Consider the following 21164-nt stretch of genomic DNA (forward strand, 5'->3'; position numbering starts at 1 on the left):
GAGGCTATCTTTCTTCCATCCTATTTTTTAGCTCCTTTATCAAAGATTAAGTAGGCATAGTTCTGCAGGTTCAATTCTGGGTCTTCAGTTCTGTTCCTTTGGTCTTCAGGCCTGTTCCTGTGCCAATACTAAGCTGTTTTTATTACTATAGCTTTGTAATACAGCTTGAAGTTCAGTATAGTAATTCCTCCAGCACTGTTCTTTCTGCTTAGGATTATTTTTGCTATTTGGGGTATTATATTGTTCCATATGAATTTCTGGGTTCCTTTCTCTATTTCATTAAAAAATAGTGTTGAGATATTAATGGGTATTGCATTGAATTCATAGATAGCCTTTGGCAATGTTGCCATTTTGACAATATTAATCCTTCCAATCCAGGAGAATGGGAGGTTTTTCCATTTCCTTAGTTCTGCCTTATTTTTGTTTTTCATATTTTTAAAGTTCTCATTATAGAGCTGTTTCACTTCTTTGGTTAAGGCTATTTCTGCATCCAATAGTTTTAACAGGAACAGTTCTAGGGTAACAACATTAAGATCAAGCATGTAAATTTATCTCAGATTTCTTTCTCAGATGCTATCCAAATTAATTCTATTGGCATTAAGAAGCTAAATGTGAGGAAACAGCGCAGAAAATCAGTTTGTGTGAGAGAGAACTATCTCAGGTCCATTCATTGGATATCTCTTGATGGTAGGATAGAAGGTTTGTGTTGCCTAAATATTTTGCAGATATGCTTACACCTGCTCAGCCTTGTTTTAATGAAAGAATAAACAAACAGTCCTTGTAGATAAGACCATGATAATAATAATTTTATGGAATTGGACTTAATATAAGGAAAATAAAATGATATTTTGCTGTGGGAATCTAATACTAATGAAGGGCATCATCAGAAGTAAAACAAAAGCCATTTTTCACCTTCATTCCAAAACTCCAATGAAAACCAAAAAATAAGAATTCTGGCACCAGCATTTCAATTTTCCAACTTATTTCTTTAAAAGAATACAGGGGCTGGGGATATAGCCTACGAGGCCCTAGGTTCGATTCCCCAGCACCACATATACAGAAAACGGCCAGAAGCGGCGCTGTGGCTCAAGTGGCAGAGTGCTAGCCTTGAGCAGGAAGAAGCCAGGGACAGTGCTCAGGCCCTGAGTCCAAGGCCCAGGACTGGCCAAAAAAAAAAAAAAAAAAGAATACAGATTTATAAGACATTTAAAAATTAATATTTATTTTAGGTGAGCAATTTACTTGAAGAAAACTAGTTTTTATAAAGTAAATCAGGTTTTCAAGAGAGAAGTTTCCCTTCTTTTACAGATACTTTTAGGTAATTCTAAAGCCCTTTATTGTTTACTAAATTATCATTTCTTTTCTGGCCATTAGGCCACATAAAGTGAAGTAGATTAACAATGTACTTTAACTCTTGTGGATGGAATACTGTCATACTCAATACATAGGAATATGGATTTACTTGGTTCAAGTGCAAATCCATAGTCCATCTCTGATTATAGAATCAATTATATGTATGTATACATGTATATAAGTGCACATATGATTATATACAATATTAACTTATATAATATACAATCAACATTAGGGAATTATTGATACATATTTTGATATTTTAAATGCTCCTTATGCTGTCAAGCAATGTGAACAAATGAGATGGATAGCCTTTCTCTTAGCAAATGGGCACATAAGGCAAAGGAATGTTCTAGCATTCATCTAGACAGATATTTATAGTCTCTTACAACTCCAAAGTCCTTTCATTTCCTGACTCATCCTTGGCAGCATCATACACACTCAGTGTGCCTGGCACATAGCAAGGGATGTTAAGATAGAGTTTAAGCCATGGTTATTAATAATGTACTTAATAAGAGCCATGCATATGGATCTCTCTACATCTCAAATAATAAGAAATTATTTTCCCATCACAGTTTCTGGGAGATTAAAATTAGATAATCGATAAGAATGAGCTTTGGAAAACATGATGTTTTAAAGTTAGGGTTGAAATTATTATCTGGCTTGGATTAGTATTAGAGATTTAAAGAAAGATTAAGTATATTTTATTAGGCAAATCAGTTATTTATTCTCATATTGTGCAATATTTTAAGAGGAATTGGGTATACTCAAGAACATGGATTAACAATCCTGACCAATTTGGGTTTAATTTCTGTAATATTTATGTTCTCTGGGTACCAAAACAAAGCTTCCATTGTACCCTTGTTGAGCTGGTGATATCTTTAAACACATTTTGGCATGTGCATATAAAAATAGAGCAAATGTTTAATTAGTAGCGTCATTTGAATTAATTAAAATGAACTTCCTTTCTCTATAAAATTAAGTCTGTCATGGAAAGAAGAGTCTTATTTACCCTCAGAAAAAAGTAATTATTTTCATTGCCACATCATTTTAAATTTCTCCATAAATGATCCAGCTTTCTACCCCTCTACCTCCAGTGTCAGCCACTAGAATTTCCTCTCCTCTCCTCTCTCCTCTCCTCCCCTCTCCTCCCTTCCTCCTCCTCCCCTCCCCTCCCCTCCTTTCCTTTTCTTTCCTTTTTCTCCCTTCCCCTCCCCTCCCTTTCCTTTCCTTCCTTTTCCTTTTTTTCCCCCTTTCTTTATTTGTGTGTCAGTCCTGAGCCTTAAATGCAAGGCCTGGGACCTGTCTCTGAGCTATTTTTCTCTCAAGGTCACACCTCCACATCTGGCGTTTTGATGGTTAATTGGAGATGAGAGTCTTATAGACTTTACTGCTGGAACTGGCTTTAAACCATGATCTTCAGATGACAAGTATGAGCCATAGGTGCTCAGCATTTCACCACTCAAATTTGGTACACTGGTGGTGTATCAAAATGGTACTTCTTAGGAGCTATGAGTGGAAAATTATCTATCATGTACCATGAAGTAGAATTCTGCATATGACTAGGAGCTATGCCAAGCTTGGGAAGACCTTAGCCTAGAGTTCACAGCTATACTCTGGTCTTGATAAACAGAATGCTCTTAATCTGTTAAAGGATAATATTGAGTGAAGAAGAGGCTTCACTGAAAGAATAAGATGGAACTTCTAGGTCTTTGGGACCGCTCTTTCTCTTTAAGATGTAGGATGTTGATAAATGGAGCATAGTTGAAGCATGAACCAAACATAGTTTAATCATGGAGTCAGAGGCAGGATTAGGACTACAACTCTATTTCCTCTTAATCCAATTCAATTTTTCTTATTTAATTGAAGCTCAGTCACAAACTTGCTTTGGCAGTGACAGTCACTTCCCCAATATTAACCTTACCATGGTGTAAATTTCGACTGAGCATATCATCTCCTAGTTAAAAACTATGTTTTAGCTTTTGGCTCCAAGGTGTGACCTAGTTTTAGCCAACAGAATGAGATGGGAAGATATGACTATAACTTTCAAGTTATGCCCTTAATAAAAGTACACCTGAATCTCTGCCTTCTCCCTTTTCCATTGGGTGGCCCACCTTTGTCCATTGAGGTGAGGAAAATGCATTGGGAATGGCAAAGAATCTGGATCTGATCCTCCCACCTAGATTATTTTGTGAGAAGGAAGTTGTTAGAGTCTGGATCTCAACTGTTCCTTGAAGTCCAAGTATTAGAGGCATTGTCACTAGTCTGTGGTGCTATTGGGAGATGGTAGAACTTGAGGAAGTGTCATCTAGGCAAATTTAAATGAGGTAATTGAGAATATGTCCTTGAAGGAGATATTGGAGTTTTTGGCCCCTCTGTCTTTAATTTCTAACCACCATGTGGTAAGCAACTTTTTTCTACCACACCCTCCCCATCATGATGTTTTTCCTCACTACAGACCCCAAAACAACACAATGAACTAACCACAGATGGAGACTTCGGAAATCATAGACCAAGACAAACCTTTCCTCCTTGTACATTTGTTTTCCAGTGTATTTTGTCACAGAGACAGAAAGCAGGCTAAGGCAGAATAAAGCTGAATATCACTGAAACCACTTTATTTTTGAATGCTATTGTAGAATAGTCTTTATCCTAATGAATCTCATCTGTGTGGGCTAATTAATATTTCACTGAACACTTGACAGAGAAGCTCTGCAGCCCTCCGCAGTTCTCTCTCTGACAATATTTTCTTCTCTGTTACTTTGTATGTTGGCTAATCCACATGACTATCTCCACATCTTTCACCAGAGACTCGGCCCCACTCTGATTCTGTCCTCTTCCTTCCAGCCTGTCCTGGAAATTTTCTCCAGCTGGCAAGTTAGGAAAATCATAGTGTTTGCCTTATCTGTCTCCAAGGATCCCTATTTTTCTTTACATAAGGGCCACTGATTTGAGTGACCTTGGGTCTATTCTAATTATTTCAGATGAGAGCATAAATCTACTTGTTATTCCGTTTTGATGATAAGTAAAATTACCTCCATTAATAAATTTGCATTATGCATTTCTTCATCAATGTATATTATATTATATACACTGCTACTATTTTGTGGGAGAGGCTGTAGAAATCTTTTTACAGCCTTTTAAACACTCCAACTGAAAAGGTCAGGAATAGGCAATTCATAAAAGCAGAAGTTGATCTTACAAACATCAAAACAGATCATTACTTAGTATGAAGACATTTTGATAAAGCTATCATATGGGCAAACATGAAAGGCATAATGCTAGAGCTGATGAGGATATGGGACATCATATCTTACACTCATAAACTGAGCCTAGGGATAAATACCTTACATACCTTTTTGGAAGTCACTCTAGCAGTGTTAACAAAATGTTAATGGTGATCATATTAAGCATAGCATCACAGCACTGTTTAAAACATAAAAAATTTAAAAATAATAAATTGTCCATCTAAAGGAAGGACTAGCTAACTAAATTATGGTACATGTTAGATACATTAACTGTGATAATGATTTTTGAAAAAGAGGTCAAGATGTTCCATTTTTAAAAGTGAAAATAGCAGCTTGCACAACACCATATAAAGCATGATTCTGCTTATGCAAATATTTTGCAAGTAACACTAAGTCTTGCAATGATTCTCACTAAACTGTTAACTGAAGCTGTTTCTGAGGAGTGATCTCCTTTGGGCAGAGTTTGGAAGGAGAAGGAAAGTTGTATTTTCACTTATAGTCTTTGGTAATGTTTAGCTTTTTCTCTCTTTTTTTTTTTTACAGTGTATATGTGATGTTATATAGTTAGCAAAAACAATGCTTTGAGTTTTGATGCCAGAAAAAAATAGGTACATTCACATATGAAGAAAGACTGGTTTATATGGCCTCCCAAATTGAACTTTATGATTGGCCTAGTGACAAGTGCTAAAAGCCTAGGGCTTTCATCTCCCCTGATGCTGCCATTAAAGTGAACATGACTTAAACTGTGGATACTAGATACTCTCCATTGGGGAGACCATTAATTACACTGGCCCAAGCTCTTCTTACATTTCATCATATTTCATGTGACTTTAATCTTTGATGAGCTCTTGATTTGCTATACCAAAAGTTTGGAAAAGATAGATAGAAGTGAATTTAGAAAGTTCATCACCTCTGAGGCGTCTGACATTGTCAGAATTGGATAGCAAGGGGGATCAATTCCAGACATCATTACACTGAGGACTTACTTATTCATTCAATAAACATATATTATCTCAAGCTTGATATGGCTGAGCAATATTTTCCTCCCAAAGCTCTGTGTTATTATCTTGGCAAGCTTAAAAACCTCAGAATTATTTTAAATTCCTTCCTAGTAGTTTAACTCATGTACTCAATTGTTAGGTTCTGCCTCATAAGTTTATGATTCGCTACAAGGAATTACAGTTGCTTTTATTACGTGTCTCAGCAATTATGTTTGTTTTTCTCAGTTTAATTTCCATTTTGATGATTTCTTGCCTGGAATAAAAAATTCTTTCTATTTATGATTGTGTATTTTAATCAATATTTAATTGGTCTAGATTACCACAAAATTACTTTTAAAACTTACTTTTTCAATTTACTTTATGGTAAGAACTGTGTAGTTTTGTGTGCACACATGCACATGTTTGTGTGTATGTGTGTGTAAAATGAATCATGGTTAGGTTGGGGAATAACATGAAAAGTAACAGAAGATAGAGGCTATGTCTTGGATTTACTGAGGTGTGAAGATAAGTTTGATTGGCTTCAGTTCCATCTGCAAAATTTTCTAAAGCTTACATCAAAATTAATTGCCTAATCAAGAAATTCCAGACTTTTATCAGTTCTAATTGTCTTATTCATTCTGCAACACAGGTTTCTGCTTGTCCTTCCCTATTCATCATTCCCACATTCACCCAAGAATGTCTGCAGTCTCCAGTTGCCCAGGCCAAACTTTTCACTGGGACTGCCCTTCAATTGCTAGTCTGGAGTCTGCCTGAAACTGCCATCTCTCTTCACTACCACCTCCCATGGTACTGTAATTAAAAATCTACCAGTTCCTTATTTGTGCTTTCAGCTAATACTTGCTGAAGCCTAAATGTTCTCAACTAGGAAAACAAAGAGTATTGGGCTGGAAACCCAGACTCAGCTCAAACACTTTGTATTTTCCAATGAGATGTTTGTATGCATTTGGGTCTTTTAGGGTAAGTACTCTGTCTTCATCCTGTACATACTCTAATATATCTATCACACTGCATTGGGTAACATCTTTTCCTGATTAATAAAACTTTTGTTGAATTAATAAATGAGTGAATTTTACATACAACTAGACCTTTTGAAGATAGTTTTCTTGATCTTGATTTGGTAAAGTCTCTTGATCAATTCTTTACATTTTCTTATACAAAACTTCCATACTCAAAAGTTATTGATTAGGTGACCTGACTTATCAGTTTAGTTTTCATAAAGCCATTAGGAATCTACTCTGCTACAGGTAACAGAATGTACAACAAATAGGATTAAGTAATAAAGGCATTCTCTTCTTTCATGTACCAAGAAATGTAGACAAAGACAACAATTCCAAGGGTAGTTTATCAGGTCAGCTAAATGATAGTGACATGGTTAGTGTTTTGTCATTTGGGGGCCTTTTCCTTGACCCTAGCATGACTATAGCATACCCTTAGATCACTGTGGCCATAATTGGGTCACATGCCCAACTGTAGACCCATAACTGCAAAGTAAAAATGCCCTGCCTCATTTTGTCCTTAAATCAAGATGTCTTTTCCCCTTACCTGAGGCCTAGTTGGTAGAGAAAGGGGTGTGGGGCCTGGTGCAGGTAAGGAAGTTTGTTTACCACATGCATATTTTCCCATTATTTCTTTCTCCATTCATATCACCTGGGTAACCTTGCTCTACCAAGTGAATTGGGAGATTCTTCAAACACTTCTGTATCTCAGAATTCTGCCTCCCTTCCTCCTGCCCACTCTTCCTTCCTTCCTTTCTGCTTCTTTTTTACTTCTCTCTTTTTTTTCCATTTCCACTCATTTACTGACTTTATTTAGCAATCTAGAAGACTGAGAAAACACAAGCATGGACTTTCATTCTTTTTAATCCCCATAAAATTTGGAGTCAACCCAGCTCCTTCAACCTGTGATCTAGACAGATGTTTGTATCAACATCATTAAAAATAAAACAGAACCAAGAATAAGCCATGTGTTTTACTTCAATGCTAGTTGTACAACTCAGTCAGAAACATTTTAACCTTGAATGTTTTAAGGACTAATTACCTCAAAGTACTTTTTTACAATAGTCAGATATAAACATGAAGTTATGTTTCTATTGTCTTGCCCAATTGTCAAAGTGTTTAGTTTCTCCTGTGAATGACTGAAAGACTTAGTCTTGTCCTTTCTCTCTTAATATTGAGTTTACACTGAAGAGAATAGATGAAGTGTATCAGGAAAGTAGGTATGTGCTAGAGGGGAGGTAGATATTAACTATCACAGGACATGGATAAGAAATGGTATTTGATGCAAAAATAAATGAGAAAATTATATTCTTTTTTTTTTTTTTGGCCAGTCCTGGGCCTTGGACTCAGGGCCTGAGCACTGTCCCTGGCTTCTTCCCGCTCAAGGCTAGCACTCTGCCACTTGAGCCACAGCGCCGCTTCTGGCCGTTTTCTGTATATGTGGTGCTGGGGAATCGAACCTAGGGCCTCGTGTATATGAGGCAGGCACTCTTGCCACTAGGCTATATCCCCAGCCCGAAAATTACATTCTTGGTAATATAGATGAATTGATATTCCCTTAAGAGATCTGAACTTTGAATTGTCCCAGAAAATATATTTTCCCCATTTTTTTTTAAAAGAATTGATAGTAATCTTGGCTTGGTAGAGCTTTATGCTGTTTACTTGTTCTCTCCTTTATCAAACAGAAAAGGAATTTCCCAAGAAGATAATGCCATTGATCTTTAATCTTGGTTGATGATGTGTTATCTATAGATGTTTTAGAAGACTTGGAACAACATGAAACACTTTGGTGAAGACATATATATTTGTTAAACAAATTGTTACTTTTTTCTTGAACTTTCACCATCCATATGTGACTCTGCTATAAACACAAATAAAAAAATCACATTCAAAATTCCTTATTTAGATTTAGCTTACCTTAGAATACTCAACAGGAAATATCAACTCTAAACATATATTTCTTATGTATAGGCATACTATGCTGTGTGTATTCACTATAAAATAAATGCCACTTCACATTCTGCTAATCTATATTAGGCCAGGAAAGTTCCTAATAGTACTTTTGAAATGATTTTTTCCCTCTAAACTTATTACTGTTAAACTGGTTCTGTCCTAACTTCCTGTTATGTTTCTCTGCTATTGCATTATTAGTACTTATTGTGTTTCAATAATCTGCCCTTATGAACTAATTTCATCTTTTTCTTCTTAATTTTTTCAAATGCTCTTGAGTTTTTATTGTTAATCCTTTTCTGAAGAAACATTTTGATTTAAATGAAATTTGTTCTGTTTGCAAGATTCAATTAAAATTATTTCCTTCCATTCAACTTGTAATTTCTCTTAGATTTTAGTATTTCCTATTTGTTCAAATCAATAAGGGGGATGAAAACATTCTTACAGCAGTCCAAATGACGGTACTTCTTTTCTTTCTTATTTTTTGAGTGGCTAAATATTATTTTATTTTTGGAATCTTTAAATATAAACACTTTAAAAAACTCTCTTGCTTTTTAAACTAACAGCAATTAGTTGTACAAGGAGATTTCATCTTAACATATCCATTTATGCATATAATGCATCTTATTCAATCATTTTATTACTGTCCTTTCTTCCCCTTTTGCTTCCCAAGCTAGTCCCAGTTCAAATTCCAAGTGTCTTTGTTCCACTTAAAGCAAATCTGTTCTTATATCTGTCCTATGTGAAGTTATTTTACAGTTTTATATATGCATATTTATATATCTCACATTTGTTTCTAATTTGGGTTTACTTTTTTAGCCAGGCCTTTACTGAGTACCTGTCATGAGTTAGACATCATTTTGTTTGTTTTCTTTCTAATTGCATTTTTAGATTATCTTTCACAAAAAGTACATTAAAATCTCTTACTCTACTTAGAGCCCTATTTCTTCTACATTTAATAGAACAATAGCATGTATACACACACACACACACACACACACACACACACAATATCTACCAAGTAAATATATTAAAAATCCTGATTATGGCCCAGGTTTTTGTGTACATATAAAATTTCAGGGGAGTCTGTAAAATGTTACAGGAAACTTGACTGGCTTTATTGGCAATAATTTTGTTTAAAATAGCAAGCTAAATGCAGCAAATAATGTGTAACTTAATATCATCTAGTTATGAACCAACTTGCTCAAATCATTTTCAACTAACACCAAAAAGGGCTAACTCTATGCAAACTTCTTGGAAGTGGTATGAAAATTATTCCATTCACTGAAAATAGAATCTTTTGTAATCTGTTTTTTGTTGTTGTTGGTGGTGGTTGTTAGGCTTGAACTCAGGGCCTGGGCACTGTCCCTGAGCTCTTTATCTCAAGGCTAGCACTCTGCCACTTTGAGCAACAGCACCACTTCTGGTTTTCTGGTGGTTAATTGGAGATAAGATTCTCACAGACTTTCATGCATAAGCTGTCTTTGAACCAGGACCCTCAGCTTCCTGAATAGCTAAAATTACAGGCATGCATGAACCACTGGTACCCAGCTATAATCAAGTTTTGTTTTTAGATCTTTATATATTATGAATACAGAATCAAGGAAAAATGGAAAATAAATTAAAAAATTGGAAGTTTTGCTCAGATGATTTAATTAATTGGAGACAATTATGATTATCCAGGCATTTGGAAAAGATTGGTAGGACAGAAGAGGCTGTAAGAGCTACTTAGTGCACTAAACACCTACGGCAGCTGCCAAGTCAATTCTTCATTTTGGATTCTGACTTTAATGTTCACATTTGCCCAACTGATCAGACTAGGCTTGACCAGCCGTTAATGACTTGTTTGTTTAAAAGCCTCATTTATAGGAGCCCCTGGATGGTTAGTATATGAAGAAGCAAGATAATTTCTCTCTGTTGACTGGATATCAAAGCAATCTGGTGAGGTAGGAACTAATTGTCATGAAGGAACATTTTATATATAATGGTGGGTGTTGGGGTGAGGGCTAAGTAGACTTAGGGATTGGGCCTCCATTTAGAATATTAAAATTCAGTGACTAAACACAGGAAGGCAGCAGGGATAGAAAAGGAAGAGATAGAGGAGAATGAAATGGATAATCAGAAAGATGCAAGAGTTATGAGAAAGAAAATACCTTGAGCCAACTTGTGTTTGCCTCCATGAGAAGTTGTTAAAGATTTTTTTCTACTTGAGACTCTTGTTTAACTTTAATTGAATCCTATTTCATGAATTCAGAAAATTATAACTGATTATAACTTCTTAATAAAACCTAAATCATTACTTAAGACTCTGCATAAAGGGAAATTAAATCTCTTTCCTTTTTTACAGTAATGAAAGGGATTCTTTCTATGTGGAGAGAGCTTTCCTACTTCTAACTCTAAGGGATAAATAGCTAATATGGCTTGTTAGACTTACATTAATTGACCATATGTTTGTTGTGGGGAAGGCTGGGCAAGATCATTGGCTTGAAGGACATAGTTCATGTTCCCTGGTTTTCTCAATCCATACTCTGGATGTTAAAAAGTTAGAACCTTCTTCTTTGTATCAGAAGCAGCCCACTCATCTTTTCTCTATTTTCCTAGTGTAGATGACAGCCAGAATTTACCATATATAAGCCAGCTTCACTTCAGAAAAGAGAACAAATGTGTTCTTCCTTGTTTGAATACTTCCTTTAGCCCTTTACCAAGGGAGTGCTTTGTACAGGTTCATTTTCTCATAACAGTGGTTATATAGCCTATCCTCTCGGGGTGAGTAGTGAAATAGCAATTCAGTATGGAAAAGTAAGAGAATTCAAAACTCTTAGCCTCCATGTTCTTTAGTCTAGCTTAAGAACTGTCTTGGAAGGGAGTTGACTACTTGTCAAGATTTACCAAATTGTACTTTATTTCTTATCTGCATTAGTGTGTTTATTTTCTGGGTAGGAAATACTAGATAAGAGGAGAAGTGTGGCACTTAGACCTCATAGTTAGGTTTCATTTAATTATTTCTCAGAGAATTTAAATTATATTTAAGAATTGTATTAGTTGTTTACATGTTGAACTTTCTGTTTTAACAATGCAAGAAAACCTGTTGCTAACTTTTATTATAGGCCATTTTTATAAAACAAAATAATTTCTATTAGTGGGAACACACACACACACACACACACACACTCTTCAAAATCCTGCTGGTTCAGTTCCATCTCCTTCTTTCCTGCTGTGAGCCAGACACAATGCTAGGGATTCACTGTAACTCACTTGAACTCCGACCAAAGATATTGCATTACTTTATTCTAAGTGTGAGATGACTAATGGAAAATTACAAAATCTATTGACTGGTAAACAGGATGAAATATATTTCTATACCACCATGTAAACAATTGATGGTCTTTTTGCACAATCCAAAAGAAGCTCCAGGCTCTGCTCTTAAATCCCACCTATGGGTCTCATTAGCTTTCTGCTTGGTCAGATCTCTTGTCAAATGTTAGTCTAATTGGAAGTGTCACCTTCTCTTTCGTATCTACAGGGCTGCAAATATGGCTTAGTGGCAAGAGTGCTTGCCTTGTATACATGAAGTCCTGGGTTCGATTCCTTAGCACCACATATATAGAAAAAGCCAGAAGTGGCACTGTCACTCAAGTTGGCAGAGTGCTAGCCTTGAGCAAAAAGAAGCAAGGGACAGTGCTCAGATACTGAGTTCAAGCCCCAGGACTGGCAAAAAAAAAATCTTTTGTATCTGCAAATACTCTCTAGCCTAGGTTTATTTATCTGTGGCCATAGATGTTCCAGGACTTAAGAGTTTGTCTTGGAAAGTGAATCATCTCTCTCTCTTTTTTTTTTCAGTTGAATTCTCTTCTTTTATCATTAAACATATATACAAAATTTATAGGTTAGATATTTTAGCTGCTTATTTTCTCATCCCTAGAAATAATGATTGTAAAATCACTTGCAACTGAGGCTGCATCATTTTAGCTATTAATCCAACAAATAAAATAATGTGTTAATTTCTGTAGACTGTTGGTATCTGTCTTCTTAGTTTCAATTATGTGGCTTAGGTTTGGTAGAATTTGAGGTGCTCAAAGATGTATCAGTAATTAATGCAAGAAACAGAAGAGGGCTAGGGATATGGCCTAGTGGCAAGAGTGCCTGCCTCATATACATGAGGCCCTGGGCTCAATTCCCCAGCACCATATATACAGAAAATGGCCAGAAGTGGCGCTGTGGCTCAAGTGGCAGAGGGCTAGCCTTGAGCAAAAAGAAGCCAGGGACAGTGTTCAGGCCCAGAGTCCAAGCCCCAGGACTGGCCAAAAAAAAGAAACAGAAGAAAATGTCCCTCATGTAACTATTATAATTCTTAATGATTCTGTTCAATAATCATGATATGATAACTCAACATCCTGTAACTACAACATGCTACTTCGCACCAAATGGAGTTTTAAAACATTGACAGCTGTCACATTCTGAATCAGATAGTCAAATATTTGAGCTTTTCCTTAGGAAACAAAATGATAAAAATATTGTATATAAATCTGTTGTACATAAATATGGCACACATATGTATGTGATACATAGCAAATGTGTAACATTTTGTACTCAAATAGCTTGTATTATAATTCTATATGAAGAGACCTCTTGTTATATGGGAAGTCAATTGTGGGAAATAGAGAAGCCACAACTTGAGAGGTCAAATTGGGAGTCTTTCTTAGGAATTCGGAGCCTGCAAGTGGACTCCTGTCTCAAAGACCTGCAGCCCAGAATGTAACTTGCACAAAGCTTTTCAAGACAGAAATCACATAGCCAGTGGAAGAAATTAAACCTTACAAAAGTGTTTTACATAGACAGAGCAAACTAGATGAGGATATTTAATGCTAACAAAAATGTTACACATAAACAAAGCAAACTACCCAGGGGAACAATCAGGAACCATCAAGACCTGATTATCTAGGGGAGCAAGACTTTTCTAGTTGCATATATTTATTTGGATTATCTTGATGTTTAATAAGTGATTAATGATTAATTTTGAGTGTTGATTATAAATGAATGAACAAGGAATTTGGGAGTAGGAAATTAAAACCAATTCAATGTCTTGCCTAATTTAAGGAATTAGATAAATTGCCATGGTGCAACATAATAAAGGTTATAGGTAACAAACCCATTGTTAACATCATATTCAATAGATAAAAGCTAGAAGCTTTCTTGCTAAGAACTAGAACAAGACGAAATGCTCAATTTCCTCACTCTTATTTTACTTGTATTGGCAATCCTAGCCAGTGCATTCAGGGAAAGAGAAAGAAATAAAAGAAAAACATCCAATTTGCAAAACAACAACAACAAACCCACTCTCCTCCCAAACTTCTCAACTCTCCAATAACGTTGCAAGTAACAAATTGTTATACAGTGAGAAAATGGAGGCACCACATTTTTTCCCCAGTCCTGGGGCTTGAACTCAGGGCCTGGGCACTATCCCTGAGCTTCTTTTGTACAAGGCTAGTGCTCTACCACTTGAGCCTCTGCACCACTTCTGGCTTTTTCTGTGTCTATGGTACTGAGAAATAGAGCCCAGGGCTTCATGCAGGCAAGGCAAGCACTCTACCACGAAGCCACATTTCCAGGCCAAGATGCCACATTTTGAGAGGTGGAATCTTGGAGTCTTTATTAACAGGGCTGCAACTGCATGGTGGACTCCTGTCTCAAAGATCAGCAGCCAGCAAACACACTTAATACTATTCAGAAACAGGCTAGAGAGCAAAGTAAGAACAAAAACAATACCAACAAACCAATTCAGCTCCGATGGAGAGCTGAATTGGGAGGCCTTGGTGACTGGAGAAGAGCCAGGGGACTGAAGACAGGGCAGGAACACAGAGACACGTGGCATAGTGTAATGGTGCCTAAGCTGGTCAGGGCCTGAATAGGGTCAGGTCAGGGGGCAGGATTACAGGGAACTCCCATTACCAGGCACTGGACTGACAGGTTTAATAACCTATCAGCCAAGTGCCCTCCTCTGCTTACAGGGATTGGGAAAGCCTGTCACGGGTGGGGCTTCACCTTCTTCCATCGTGAAGAGAAGATGCTAGACCATACCATCCACCATATGGCCAGGATGGCACTGGCCAGACCTTACCTCCCTACTTCAACAGGGCATGAACATAGAGACATGTGGCATTGTGTCATGGCATCTCTGCTGCTCTGGGCCTAAATAGGGCCAAGTCAGAAGGCAGGGTTACAGGAAACTCCCAGTCCCAGGTACTGGACTGCAGATTAGTATCCTGTTAGCGAAGTACCTGGCCCTGCCTCCAAGGATTCAGGTACATCCATCACCTGGGACGCTGGGGCTTCGCCTTCCCCAACCATGAAGACAAGATGCCAGACATTACCATCCACCATGAAGCCAAGATGGCACCGGCCAGACCCGAACTTCCTATTTCAAAATCAACATACAAATTCAATAGCATTTCTATATGGCAGTATGGAATAATGTACAAAACAAATCAAGAAAAAATCTTACTTACAATAAGCAGTATAAGTAAATTTTTTTTTCAAAAGGAAAAACATGAACCAAAGAGGGTAAACATCTCTACATTAAAAACAATAAAACAGATGGGTATATTGGGCTTGCAACCCTAGCTATTTAGGGGAATGGGTGAGATCTGAGGATGAAGGTTCAAAGTCAGCCTGGGCATGAAAGTTGTGAGACTCCTATCTCCAGTTAACCAGCAGAAAGGTGAAAGTTGTGCAGCTCAAGTGGTAGAGTTCTAGCCTTAAGACAATAAGCTGAAAGACAGTGTTCCCAGGGCCCGAGTTTAACCCCCACACCCACCCCTGTACTGGCACAAAACCCAACCAAAACTATAAAACATTAGTAAAAGGAAGTGAATAGGATGTTTTTTAAAGCTAAAATATTAAGGTTATATATGGTTATATATGGACTTAAACTTCTACCATTAGTGGTGACTTTGGGACAATGGTCTTGTCTGGATTTCAGCACTGTTTTGCTAAAAAACAAGAGTGGCCAAGCTCTTAAGACAGCTCAAATTTGAAAAGGAATGAAAAAAAGCAATACTGCATAAAGACTTCATCCATCAGAGAAACATGGCTTCTTTAAGAAAGTAAACTGGTCTTAAGGATGTGAATCCCAGAGCAGTTCATTTTCATTGGTTCATTTATGATTTATTTGCTAAAGATTCATTTGGCATTCTCCACATACCATGAGCCCAAGCTGCTTACACTTGGCATGACTCTTGGGAGTCTCTTTTATTTTATTTGGCTCTCTGAGGTGAAACCTGTTTACAGGTTCATCCCTGAATCAACCCATTCAAATCCTGATGGTAATTTGCCTTTTCATTTGCAGCCAGGGGCTTTCCAGCTGAGGTTGAAAGAAGGAAGAGGGAAAGAACCAAAGAAGGGTAATTTGTCTCCATTTTTGCAAATGAGGCCACCCAAACAAGTTTTCCTGAGGCTATGGTAATTTGCAAGGCTGTGTCTCATCTGTTATTCACCAAATCTGGAAGCTCTTTGGCCCCATTTCAATGATAAGCTAATGAACACCTATTACACAAGAACAGACACCAAGTTATCTAATTTGTCTTGTTAGAAATAGTCTTTCTTGTCCATTGCTTCAACATGATCAATAATTAAGTCAGACTAAAAGTTAACCAGCCCAACTGAGAATAACTGAGACAAAATGAGATGGTAGAAGAGCTTGGCAATGCAAAGTACTATACAACATTTGTTGGTGTCATGAGTATTCTGTGATGTTACCTTCAAGGGGCTGGCAGTGTCACACTTAGAAGGTATTTAAATCTCAGTCTTTCTTCCATGGCTGGATGTGGAAGTGGAGTAGAAGGCAATATTGTTTAAATGTTGGTTCTGGGGCCATCAACAAGTAAGAAGCTCCTTGAGGATATTGGTGCTTCTGGTTTATGGAATAAACTAGAGTGATATATTATTGTACTGAATGAGCTATACCAGAAACATAGATGGACAGGCTTATGTCTTTTGGCAATGTCAGAATTTATTCAAGAACAACAAATTCACAAGCAATGTCAGTTTCATTGTTGTTAATTTACCAAGTACAACCGAGTTCACTTGATTGTGTTAAGTCCTTAGCAACACGAGTTCTTCTAATCTTAACAACTAATATTAATCCTCAAGCACACATTCATCTTTACAGTAATATAGAGGTTTACATAGTTGTTAAGAAAAGGTTAAATCATTGGCTACAGGGTTCAAAGAGGACTTGGAGAAGGTAAGAGCAAAGAGCAGTTAGAGGCACTGCAGGTGGTTCTATAAAGTACTATTAATTTTGTCCTTTTCAATTTCTCCCTTCAGTGATTTATAGTTTTCATTGTAGAGGTCTTTTATTTCCTTAGTTAAATTGGTTCTTAGGTATTTTGTTTTTTTCAAAGGCTATTGTGAACTAGATTGTTTTCCTGTTTAATTTCCCAGTCTTCTCATTGTTGGTGTAGAGAAAAGCTAATGATTTTTATATACTGATTTTGTCTCCTATTATGTTGCTGAGTGTTTATGAGATCATAGGCTTTTTAGAGTCTATAGTTATAAGACCATAGCATGTACAAATACAGATAATTTGACTTCTTCCTTCTCCATTGAATCCTTTTTAGTCTTTTTTTCTCTTGTTTTATTGCTCTGTCTAGAAATTTTATCACTGTAGTAAGAATGGGGAGAGCAGACATCTTTGTCTCACTCTTAGACAAAATCTGTATATTCAATGCATACACATATACATATATATTCAATGCAATCCTTATTAAGAATCTAGTAGCATTCTTCACAGAGGTAGAAAATTTCATACAAGAGCTTTTGAATAGCCAAAATAACTTTGAGCAAAAAATAACAAAGTTGGAGGTTTCACAACACCTGACTTCAAACTATACTACAGAACCATAGTAGCAAAAAGATCATGGTACTGGCACAAAACCAAACATGTACAGCAATGGAATAGAAGATCCATAAATAAGCGTACACAGTTAAAGCCATTTGATTTTTGACAAAGGTGTAAAAAACATATTGTAGGAAAGTAGAAAATTTCAACAAATGGTACTAGGAAAACTGCATACACCCAGGTATACGACTTAAGCTAGATCCTTCCCTCTCACTCTATACTAGTATCAATTCAAAATGGATAAAAGACCTTAATGCAAGACCTGGAACTTTGAAAGTAGTATAGGAAACAACAGGGAAAACACTGGAACATTTCGGCATAGGTAATGACTTCCTGGATAGAAGTCCAGTAGCTCAGCAAGTAAAAGCAGTAAATGGATTGCGTCAAGCTAAAAAATCTTCTGCACAGCCAAGCAGTCACTACACTGAGGAACAACCTACAGAATGTAAGAAAATCTTTGCCAGCTATACATAAGACAAGGGATTACTAACAGAATATACAGGGAACTCAAAACTATTAGCTGTCCAAGGAACCAAAATGCGGGTAACTCCCAGAGCATGTAAGAAACTACTTCTCAAAATTAATTCTAGGAACTGGAAATAATTGTTTTGTTTTGTTGGTGTTGTTGTTGGTGGTGATGGTACAGATGTCATTTGTTTTTGCTTTTTTGTTGTTATTGTTGCCTTTTCTCTTTTTGGAGGGGTGTAAAGGAGATGCAGAAATGGAGGGAGGAGGGATGAACAAATGTACTCATGTTACTCAGACATTATCTGAAAAATAAACTGTGTAACTTGTGGGCAGGGACAAGGGGGGAAATTGGAGGAGAGCAAAGGAAGGGGTGACATTGCCCCCAAAAGAAATGTATTCATTACATCCAAGTAGCTACATTGACATATCTAGATCCAGGGTTATGGATACAGTCCCTCATCAGTCATGTGATAAATGACCTAGATAATTAAATGAGTCTAATCTACCTCACTAAAAACTAGATCAGATTATCTACCATCAGCAGTCTGAGAAAAATGGATAAAATGAGTAAAATTTTTTGTTTTTGTCAAGAAAAAAACCTGAATGCACATTATATAATTCCTAGATTGTGGCAGTGATCTACCCATTTTCCTTATTGTGGCCTCTTGATTTAATCTTTTGTGTAAACCTCCTCTCCTCAACTGGCCCTCATCTGTCAATTTATATTTTTGCTACTAAGTAATGAACTTAGATAAATATAGTTATGTTAATGGATATAATACATACCTCATTTGAAAAAGAATGGCAATACATATTTTCATAAGTTTCTATTATTCAACTCATTGACTAGAAATGTGTTAATGATATTTTTTATGCCATTTGATGGAATCCTAGGGACAGAAAACTATCCAATGCTCATAATACACACTACACTGCATGTTTAGGTGAAATTCAGTGTTCTGTTCTTTGTGACATGCTTTTGTTCAACTACCAATGCCCAAGAAGGTAGTATTTTAAAAAGAGAAAAAAAAAATGAAATTGAGAGACAAAGGATAAAAACACAAACCAATGCAACAGCAATACTTACAAAACTAAATGTTGTAAGCCAACTGAATAACTCATGGAGAGGTGAGGGAAGGGAAATGGGGAGGGGAGAGGATGGGGACAATGAGGAAGAAGGCAACAAGTTGAACAATAAATGTACTCACTGCCTTACGTATGAAACTGTAACACTTCTGTACTTTACTTTGACAATAAAGAAATTTAAAAAAAATCACAAACTCAGTAATAGTAGGATACTATATTTTATGACAATCTGTATAATGGCTATGATGTTCAGTTGAAAACGATTATATCTGATTATCTAATTGAATAAAACCATCATTCTTTTTTTTTTTTTTTTTTTTTTTTTTTTACCAGTCCTGGGGCTTGGACTCAGGGCCTGAGCACTGTCCCTGGCTTCTTTTTGTTCAAGGCTAGCACTCTGTCAACTTGAGCCACAGCACCACTTCTAGCCTTTTCTATATATGTGGCGCTGAGGAATCGAACCTAGGGCTTCATGTATACAAGGCAAGCACTCTTGCCACTAGGCCATATTCCCAGCCCTCAATATATTTTTGATTGGAAAAAAAGATAAAAAATTGAGTAAACACTCTGACTTGGATCTGAGTTCTCTGACATAGGCAATTGTTTTGGTATAATTTTTATAGGACTTTAAAATTTTCCAAATAAAGCATAGCAACACAAAGCAAAGAAAGATAAAATTATAGAAGATAAGTAGTAGAAATGAAATTCAAAAGTGCTAAGTTGAATCCTCATTTCTCTGCCAACAGCTTGGAAGTAACTGGAACCTCAGTTTCTATGACCTGGCAAGGTAGGACGCCCCCAGGGTTTCTGAGATCCCTAACTGCATGAATTAGCCTGGGGCTAGATACAGCATCTTTGCTTAAACCAATAGTGACATCTGGTGGCTGAATATTCCAATGACTTTAAGGATTTATCCACCTTCAAGTGTTCCTTGTGGCTTGGTCTTATTTTTGAAAATGGCCACCCTTTCCATTTGATACTGTACCAAAGGTCAATCTTACTGTTCAGAATTGAGCTTTCTGATCTGCATCATAAGTTGTTTTTCTTTTTGTAAAGTTTGGTCAAGTAGTTGAGGAACATGCTTTTTAGTGAATGCGCTACTATAAACTTTACATTTCTTTATGCAAAGGAAAAAATTTGTAGCAGATTCAACTGTCACATATGATGGAAAATAACTTAAACAGAGAGCACCCCCCCCCCATCTTAGAACTGTCCTTGCTGCTGACCCTGCTGATCATCTCTCCTCCCCTTCCTCCATAACAAATAGATCCAGCAGTTTGGAAGAAGGGAGTCTGAGATGAAGGCTCTGTCACCAACTGACACTGACACTCCTGTCAGACACAGATGCTTTTGAGGCCCTGAAACTCCTCAGTCAGAATAGCATGGTTCACCCACCTCTGCCTCCATCTCGCCCTGCTTCCATCTGTCCCTCTGGACTTCACGGTTTCTGCCTAATATTTAGAGACATTAGTTGTAAGGGGCGGGGAGTGTGTGTGTGTGTGTGTGTGTGTGTGTGTGTGTGTGTGTGTGTATACTATTTCCCTGCTGAAGGAGACTTAGTTGTCCTTAGTTAATCTTTCTACTTGTTTTCTTTTCTTACAATGTGATTGCCTGGATTTGTGCAGTCTTAAATTTAATATTAAATAAATTAAATCTATTCTCTCACTTATTTAGTTCCTACTCCAGTGTCAATCTCTATTCTAGGCAACAGAATTCAATAGACAGAAGGAATTCAGAAATAAAAGCACATCTGTAAACTTCTGAAGGCCCTGGATTAGAACCGATGGAACAGAGGATACACTGCCTTGAGTTCTGCTTTCTCTCTCTCTCTCTCTCTCTCTCTCTCTCTCTCTCTCTCTCTCTCTCTTCAGGCACAGGGCAGTACAGTATTGGGGTTTGAACTCAGGACTTCTACTGCTTAAGCCACACTTTCAGCTTTCTTTTAACTATTATTATTTTGCTTTAGTTGTATTTTGGATAGGGTCTTTTTTTTTGTCAAAGGCTTAGACTTTGATCTTCCTATCTATGTCTCCCTGATAACTGGGATTATAGCATGAGCCACCTTGCCTAGCTTTTTCCCTTTTAAATTATAGACAGAGGTAGGGCAAATAAAACCTTTATTTCATTTATCATAATGTCTGTTTTCCCTTTCATGGTGGAGAAG

Source organism: Perognathus longimembris, chromosome 2 (assembly GCF_023159225.1).
Source record: "Perognathus longimembris pacificus isolate PPM17 chromosome 2, ASM2315922v1, whole genome shotgun sequence".
NCBI lineage: Eukaryota > Metazoa > Chordata > Mammalia > Rodentia > Heteromyidae > Perognathus > Perognathus longimembris.